We start from the raw sequence: 8,461 nt of genomic DNA on the forward strand, positions 1-8,461 counted from the left end.
TACTATAATGTTATCCACGTAAAGAAATTTGCTAGCTAGATGGAAAATGTTTCAAATTTTCATGAGAAAGTAGATTTGTACTTTGTCATGTCACATTTATTTACATTGTGTGATAATCTAAGAACGGATTCACGCGATGTCAATAAAATGACGCGGGACAAATACAAGGTACAGTCACTCGTTTCCAGATTTCGGCGCTCGTTCATCATAGTTTACTCTTTTTCCAGCCTCGGGAAGAGCGCGCGATCGGGGATGACACTGAATTTTACAGAATAAGTTTTTGCCGATCCGGGATTCCGAGTCATGCATTCTGGCCAGGGTATACGGAATAAGAGGAAATGGTAAAGTCCGAAGCTTCTATTGTGGAAGGAGATAGAAGGAGGGGGAGGGGGAATGGCGAGTAAGTCGAGAACGGAAGAGAGTGCCGGCGACGGGCAGCAGGCACAGCGGGGTTCGTCGTCGCTGCCGCCGCGCCGCGAACTTTTGCAGATATTGAATATCTCGGACCATCAATCACCCCAGCGCGGCAATATCCGAAAGTATTGGTCTTACATTTGTTTCTATATCGGGCACCGATTTATGAGCGGGGCACGTCTCTCCGACGGGCCCGATGGCGATCATCGCTTGATCTCCTAGTCGATGGCACTTGGCGATATACATCATATTTTACTTCAGTTTATGATTGAGTAGTCGTAAGATTTTACACGATTCACGATTAAAAATGCAATTTTTCATAGGATAGAGAAAAATGTGTTTTTACCATGCTCAAATATATATCTATATTTTGAATAGAACAATAATTGCATGAGTAAGAAAAATATACATATAAGAATGTTCCTTTAAGTGTTTGCCTCATATGTTAACATTTTTAAATAAATTATGCTATTTTAATAATTACATCGATTGTACAATTTGTATTTTGATAAAAATGAAATGCAATAAATTAATTGACAATTTATAGAAAACAGAATATTTTTTAAATATGTCATTAGACTCGTGAAAATGTCAACAAATTAATAGACGGCACGGCGATACGAGTCAGGCGCGATACGTGGTGCGCAAGTAAAGAAATTAATAGTTACAGAAGTAACGAATTAAAATGTATATAATATACATATACAAATATTCCAACTTAATAAACTGCGCGCCGATTATTTGTCGGACTTGAAACACAGCTATCATTGGAACATTAATACCCTTCCCTCCCCGGAATTAAATCGACGCGATTTAATTATTTAGAATATTTAGAATATTTAGAATATTTTTTGTTTAATCCCTCCAGCAATTTCTCTTTTTTTGTTATGTATTTTATAAATATCTTTACGTAAATATATCTAAAAATAATCACTAAATATAGATATTTTTATTTTTATGATTAACAATTTTTCTTCTAATTCGCGTATCCAAAAGAATTCGATTCTGTATTTCATGTTTGCAAAAGAAAAGATATTATAGTGTTTGAAATTAAAATGTCTCGAAATATTTTAAGATTTTTATCGGACGCGTCAAACTCGCATACAACAATTAAATTCTTTGTCCACAAATCTTGTAGCGGTTAGTAACTTGGCAATATCTTCTTGGCTCGTGCATCAGCACAAACCGTGTATATATACGGTTAGCTGGTGGCACGGCGCGCAAGGATTGTTCCTCTTTATTAAGCTGCCACTAAAATCCATTTTCTACCTTCTTTTCTCCTGTTTCGCGGTTAATACCAGACGACAGGCCGCAACCGAGCGCAAAAGTGCGCTATCTACTTACGTATGTACGTTATTCCCATGTATCACTCGGCGTATCATCTACACGGCGAACGTGTTGTTACCACACGTGTTTTTCGCCGCATTCACACACGCGGCGTCGCCCTACCGACGTTATTTTCCATTCCGCGCATCACGCGTCCTGCTTCAGATCTATCGCGCTTTTTCCTGGCACTTTTTTCATGCACTTTTCCAGGACACAGATTGCATCCCGCTTTACGCGCGTATGCTCGCTTCCACACACACATGCACACATATTCATACACGTAGCCGCGTGTGCATCGTCGAAATGTCCATATATGCAAACGTACCTGCATGTGTACAGCGGCACGTGAAAACAAAGTGCGCGCGAGAAACGACCGCGCTTTCGCTCTTTTTATTTGTTGACCCAACGTACATCACAATGCCGCATTGAAATTATCGCAATTTGTCTGCCAGCGAGCTAGTTGATCATCAAGCTCTCTTTCTCTTTTGGTTTTCCCGCGACTGCTTTCCTCATTTTCTCTTTCGTCCGTCTTCGACGACTGCTTTCACGTCCGGGGTCCCTTCGAATTCTTCTCTCGCTTTCTAGGCACAGTTCCATAATTATATTTCTCATTTGTGTTATCCTTTCAAATTTGTCATTACTTTTCCAAGATTAACGTTGCATTCGGCTGTAGCTCTAATCTTCCGACCTTTCACGTCTTCGCTAGTGCCTTCTATAACTTTTAGTTTCTCATTCGTCCCAGTGTCTTCTTTATTTTCATTTTATGTTTTTACATTTCTGAATCCAGCGCCTAAAGTTCGCTCTTTTAAAGTTGTCGTTTTCATCTTTTAGAGCGTCGCGTCGTGCCGGCATTTGAGTCTATAGCCGTCAGAATTTCAATACACTCTAAGAAACTCTGTCTCGCAGATAGCGGCTTCGAAGATTCCCCGATGCAAAATGTCAAAGACGGAGGAGCAAAGAAATGAAAATGCGTACCGCTGCAGAAACTGTATGCAATAGCGTCAGAAAGTAGTACGAAGTATTCAAAAAGGCCGTATCGCGGAAATACATAGTGATGATGTATAAGCAATTTTGCTCGAAAAAACTTTCTATTATTTTCGATATTATACAGATATAGATCCTTTATTAATATACTCTGTTAAATATTAATAAAGGATGAAATTTAAACGAATATCTTGAATTGAATAGTATTTTGTTACTTTTGACTACCATCTGTGTGTAGAAATTTATTATTTTAACACAAAACAGTATTATTTTAACCCCATTGGTCATAAAAATAGAACTACACATTTTCCAATTTATAGCAAATATCTCATTGTACCTGAATGATTGACTGTCGTAAGTACTGCGTGAACTCGATTTCTTATTTAAGCAGGAAAAAATCTGGGTTTGACAAGCACGCCTTTGAGTCACTCAAATATTAAAAATTGAGATCTGCGATCGAGTGAGAATTTACGTATAATATTTTAGCTGGCAGTGGATTTTTTAAAAAATATATACAGTATATTGTCGACTCACAATAGATATATTTGTATGCTACAAAACTACTGTGTGAAATAAAAAAGATCTATATTAGCCACTTTATTTAGATCGCTAGTGATTTGCAGATTTTAATTCTTTTAGCTCTCAAAATTCACATGGTATCCCAATACTCGATTCTTCGTTGAGCAACTGTGGCATTTAGACAATTAAATAGTAGAGCGTTCTCTCCTTAGTTTCGCCGAGCTCCGATTTCAACAGGGGCGTGATTCCGACCGTATCGTTTTCGCGAGGTTTCTTCTCATTCCTCGAGAAGACGGCCTTCTGCCGTGGTACCACTCCATTTCCGACGACACAACGCGCCAAAGTGCTTCACGTGTAGATACCGCGTGGAAACACTGGAACTCGATAGGGAGTCAGATCTCTCAAGATGTGCTGCACCTTAGCACTTTGCTCTATACGAGAGTTTTTTTTTCGCCTTTCTTACCGCTTCATCGTATATATATAATATACACATTATACATGTGTGTATATGTGTGTATGTGTGCTTTTTGTGTGTATGTACGCCAAGCTGTTTCTTCGTCGGGTTACGTTGATCCTTATACCCTTCTTAGAGCAACTCTCGGCCATGCCCGAAGTAGCGCGGAGCTTGCGGCGGTGGGTGGTGGAAAAATGTGCGACATAGAGAAAGACACTGGGCGTTCCAAGTTTCTTTATTAGATCCTAGATGTCCATTCACCGGAAATGGGCCAAAACTTCCGCTTCGCGCTTTCTTCCTTACGACGATTTTTCCTCACGTTTTCCTCCCAACGCGCGTCGTCAACGCGCGTTCATGTTTAGGCGGAAATGCAAAAGGCGAGAGACAGTGGTGCGCATGGAATAAGAAACGCTAAGAGCAATAAAGGATGACGGTGAGACACCCGCGGCAGCTTGCGCCGCGGAAGTTAAGCGAACGGTCGCGCATTTTTCCATCGTCATCGAGCTGTCGCCGTCCTGTATCACTTTTTGATACGATGTTTCTCCTCCTCTTCGATACAATATTTCGCTCATGGAGCGCATTTGCGCAAGATGACGCGACAAAATTCGTCGGGCTACATTCCAATACCTGATGAGAGTAGATGGGGGTAACATCTGGCAGCGAGAAAATCGCTACAAGTAAATAGGATGTTCTATAGAGTAGCTTGTATCGATAACATTTATTTCAGTTCCGTGAAAGATGCACCTTTCTGAAGGAATTTTTCGAAATCAGCGATGATTGCTTTCTAAAACTTATAGAGTAGTTTCGCCACTAATATATTGCGATAGTCACTCCAAAAGAGAGGGTTGTCACTCTAATTTCAGTAAATGCGGACACTCATAAAGTAGGAGTGAATTTTTAACTTGAATTTTTAGAGTGGCTATTGAGTGACACAATCTCACTCTAAAGTTATAGTGAATTATGATTTATTAAAGATCGATTGATAAATGACTCTAATAGAGTGAAATTTTCCACTTAAAATTGTAGAGTGTCATACTTCACTCCTATGGACACTAATCTACTGCACTCGAAAAAAGTGACTTTTCACTCAAATGGAGTGTGATTCACTTCAACTTATAGAGCGCAATTTTACTCTTTCTTATTAGTGGCGAATCACTCGAAGTACACAGGCTCAATTTTCACTTTTCGTTACATTTGCTTTTCACTTGTTTTGAGTGATATTTTACTCTTCGACTTTTAGAGAGTAAGGCTGAGAACAAAACGTAGGCTCTTTTACGTCTATCGTAGTCATAGACGTAAAGCAAGGCAGAGAAAACCGTATACGTATAACTACGTTCGTATCGTCACGTATCGACACGATGACTTTACGTTTATGTCGTTTACGTAGTTACGTATACGGTTTTCTCTGCCTTGCTTTACGTCTACGACTACGGCTGCGGTCCACTTGACGCTACAAATGCTTCGAAGCATTCCTTTTCTCCTTTCTTTCAATGAAGACAGAAGGAGAAGAAGAACGCTTCGAAGCATTTGTAGCGTCAAATGGACCGCGGCCTATGATAGACGTAAGAGCCTACGTTTTGTTTTCTGCCATCAGCCTAAGACGTCTTACAATATGATGTCTTAATGACGTCTTTAAGATGTCTTTAAGATGTCTTATGTCCTGATTTTGGACATGCGTGTTGTCTGGGATTGCAGAAGAAAAGTCGAATGCACGTCGTTGGGGAAGAATAAAGTCCGGCTATACTTGTATACATCTTTCTCTCGCGACATCTTGTATAGCTTCTAAAGGGCGGGCGCTCCAAAAATAATGTGATACATTCTCTGCGCTTGGCTTCTTTCCGTTATATGTCACGAACGAGAGAGGATAGGAAATGTTTTTCTTCGGTATTGGCGTGTGCGCGAGAGAGGACCTTCGCCTGTCACTGGCGACACACGTGCGCTTTCTTCTTCTTTGTCGATATTTATTTTACCGTGGTCTCGCGTTTCTCGAGCGAATCGGTAAGAAGAGCTCCTCTCCTCTGTGGTTTCGCACAATTCCTCGTACGGCGCACGGCGGAAGTGTCCTGGAAGATTTAGGATAACTTTAAACCCATTTCATCCTAAGGATCGGGAAAGTGCCATTTCTATGCTAACAAGAGCCCTTTCAATTACTTTACTCGGTGCGCGACCTTTATCAAATCATCCCTGTTGGCCTTTCCAACTCCTTCTTTCTCTTGGCTTGATTTCTCTATTTTGCATAATCGAAGACAGTTTCTTCGCATATTTTGCGAGTTTATCGTTACGATGAACGAATTCCTTTTAGCGAAAGTTTTTCAAGAATATCGTTTTCGTTATTTATATAAACATTTTATCGAATTGAGAAAATAAATATTTTTCTAACCGTAAATTGATTTTACTATCTTTTGGAGTTTAGTTAAATAATTTAGCACTTAAGCAGCCCCTTTCTCCTCCCCTTAACTTTCATATGGCCTATATCCGTCCAGTGGAAAAAATAAAGGGTACGCAATTTTGCGTTTGTCACTGAAATGCGTCCCACGAGATAAGCAGAATTAAAAACTTTTTTTTTAATTTGCGAACTTAATGCACACAGCCGCTATTTTCATCGACGGTTGCACTCGTCGTGCGTACACTCGTACGCGCGCTTATTCTTTTCTTAGCCTATAAAGCCATAACGTCCCGGCAATACCATGGGGGTTCTGAAATTTACGATACTTTTATGGGGATTTTTATCGTTGTGTAAACTATGCGATATCCCCCTATATCCGTTTCCGCTCTTACGGATGGCCGCGACCTTTACCCTCCCCCCCTTTAGTGGAACCAAGTTGGCTCTTTCGAGAAGATGAATTTTGATAAATCGTCCGGTCGTCGCGTAGTCGTTAAATAACGTTTGCTTTGCGCCGTGTCGCGCGGCCACGCTGCGCCGCGCCGTGCCCTGAATTTACGCCCGCGTAAACATATGTACCGTGGCGGTTCTACATATATGTCGTTTTATGCTCGCTCGTATATATGTCGTTAGTTTATCTGCTTTTCTTACGACTAAAATGAAAAGAAAGGACTTCCGCCCTACGGTGGAAATCGAACTTGCGACTGTTTTTACACATTGTCATTCTCGCGCCGTCACGTCGTAAATTCTTCCGGTTGAAACTTCAATCCAGGATCCCGGCGATCACGAAATGGAAATAACGCGTATATTTCGCGCGTTTGACTCTTCATTACCGCTAAATGACACAATTAGTATATAACATGAGAATAACATACACGATTTTATCATTTATATATCTTTGTCTGGTTTAATTTTTAAGCGAGCTGTCAATTGATTAAACAACTAGATTTTTGACGATATAACACACGGTAAAAAAACATTTTGTATTTGTGTTAAAATTTACCCGTGTATATAAATTTTTGTGTTAAATTTTTAACATACACTTGTGTTAATGTAACATATTATATATCATTGTGTTATTTTGATTTTCCTGCGTTAAGTTAATATTCACCGTTTCTAAGAGTTAACAAAAAATAACACAATTTATATGTAAATGCACAAATTCTTGCGTGACATATTTTATATGTTAAAATAAACGGTTGTGTGACTTGCTTTTCTATAAAAGTTTTTATCTGTTAAATTGACGTTTCTTATATTATAAAGAGGATATTGCTGTCTTCTATTTTCTATAAGAAAAAAAGAAAAAAGAATAACGTTTTTTTTTTAATTAAAATTTAAAACTTTATTTCCAGAGAGCATCCATGTGTTATACAATTTTGTTAATTTTTTACATAATACTTGTGTTATTTATTTACATATTTGCCTTCTGTTAACTTAACATAAAAATTAGAGTAGATGAATTGAGACACGTGAAATGTGTTAAATTTAACACAAAATTTTTTTACTGTGCACTTATACAATTATTACATCGCAATTTCGGAATTTTTTTTACACAATTTACAAATAGAAACTCTTATGCAGAAATTTATTTTAATTTATTTTTTAAATTAAATCTTTTTAAATCAAAGCATTGATGCGTTATCTATATTGTAAACTTTATCTAAAAATTAGAAGCGGTCTTTTACAATTGATCAAGTGATGTATACTCCAATTGGGAAAATAGTTAAACTCGCTTTTAAAATAAATGGTTCGATAGATGCTTATAAAAAAAGAAATTCATTTTAATTGGATCTAACAAACGGACTCGTGACGCTGCAGACTTTATCGCCACGACTTTAGGCATCGTTAAATTGTCTGTGGAATTGCTGGATCGACCGAAGAGGAGTGTCTTCGCAGGGAGCGCCTTCGGATTCAGTGGAAATGAAGTTCGGATGCAACGAATGTCGCACCGATAACTGGCGGCCGCTGTCGCGAGTTTTCCGAGATGGGTGGAGGGCTATGCTCGGCAGCCCGGGAAGGAATAGGCGAGGAGGGTGAAAGTTACCCTCCGAAACTCTACCACTTCTGCGGCTAACAGTTTCCCCGAACTTTGACAATCTATATTGCTTACAGTCCGTGTCTCGACACCTGGCTACCTCGGCAGAAAACTTGAGGAACTCGGCGGCACTGCAGCCTCTTCGATTTTTTCCTCGCGATGCTCCTCTCTCGAAGAAATCGCGTTATTATCGCAACTTGTCGCGCCTATTATACTGACTTAACACGAGCGTAGCTCGTAGTAACCATGTGCCCTTTTTATTCATTGCATACTCATGTTGTTTGGGGGGGGGGGGGAGAGTCGTAGCCAATAAGTCGCGTTTTTAATAATTTATCAATTATTAATT

Source organism: Temnothorax nylanderi, unplaced genomic scaffold (assembly GCF_030848795.1).
Source record: "Temnothorax nylanderi isolate EJ_2023f unplaced genomic scaffold, tnyl_v1.0 TNYL_tig0281_pilon, whole genome shotgun sequence".
NCBI classification, from domain to species: domain Eukaryota; kingdom Metazoa; phylum Arthropoda; class Insecta; order Hymenoptera; family Formicidae; genus Temnothorax; species Temnothorax nylanderi.